This window comes from Anneissia japonica, unplaced genomic scaffold, assembly GCF_011630105.1.
Source record: "Anneissia japonica isolate Jap-2015-1 unplaced genomic scaffold, ASM1163010v1 scaffold21249_len675_cov114, whole genome shotgun sequence".
In the NCBI taxonomy this organism is placed as follows: domain Eukaryota; kingdom Metazoa; phylum Echinodermata; class Crinoidea; order Comatulida; family Comatulidae; genus Anneissia; species Anneissia japonica.
The window spans coordinates 1-672 of record NW_022750039.1 but is presented as its reverse complement, the minus strand read 5'-3'; the positions used below and the strand labels follow the sequence as shown (position 1 = coordinate 672).

The following is a 672-nucleotide window of genomic DNA, read 5'->3' as shown; positions in this document are numbered from 1 at the left end:
CGCGCAGCAGAGTGGTCAGGGGAGTCAGAGGAAATCCCCGCCAGACAAGCGCGCGTTGATATGAATCTTCATCAATCATAGAGCTTCATGATTGGATAATTATGCTATATGCCGATATTAACTATGAGTGGAAATACCACTCACATGTCTACGGCCATACTACGTTGAAAACACCGGTTCTCGTCCGATCACAGAATTTAAGCAACGTCGGGCCCGGTTAGTACTTGGATGGGTGACCGCCTGGGAATACAGGGTGCAGTAGACTTTTTACATTTTTCCCCCAAATTCTAAAGTAGGGGTGCGTGAGAGTCCACACGACCTCGGGCCCACATAATTTGGGCTGAGGTGCAAACATTTTGAGAATATGGACCTCTAAGTGCCCGGAAATTGCACTCTCATACCTTAAAAATCATAGAGGTACTTTATGTTCATATCAACAATACGCAATTAATTCGCTGGTGTTAGGTTCGAGGGTCGTTTGAACAAAACGGCAGTCTTCTTCTGTCTAAAGCATCCTAGTTAATGCCGTACGGTATTAAAATGGTTGGTTTATTGTTCAACACCGGTGTTTGTAAAAAATGTACTCGCACAGCAGAGTGGTCAGTGAAGTTAGAGGAAATCCCCACCAGACCAGCGCGCGTTGATATGAAACGTCATCAATCACAGAGCTTC

General features: G+C 45.2%; 1 pseudogene; it reads left to right on the top strand.

The window, feature by feature from the left end:
• The first annotated feature begins 146 nt into the window (after positions 1-146).
• On the top strand, positions 147-265 carry LOC117121245 (annotated as a pseudogene).
• Positions 266-672: the final 407 nt, after the last annotated feature.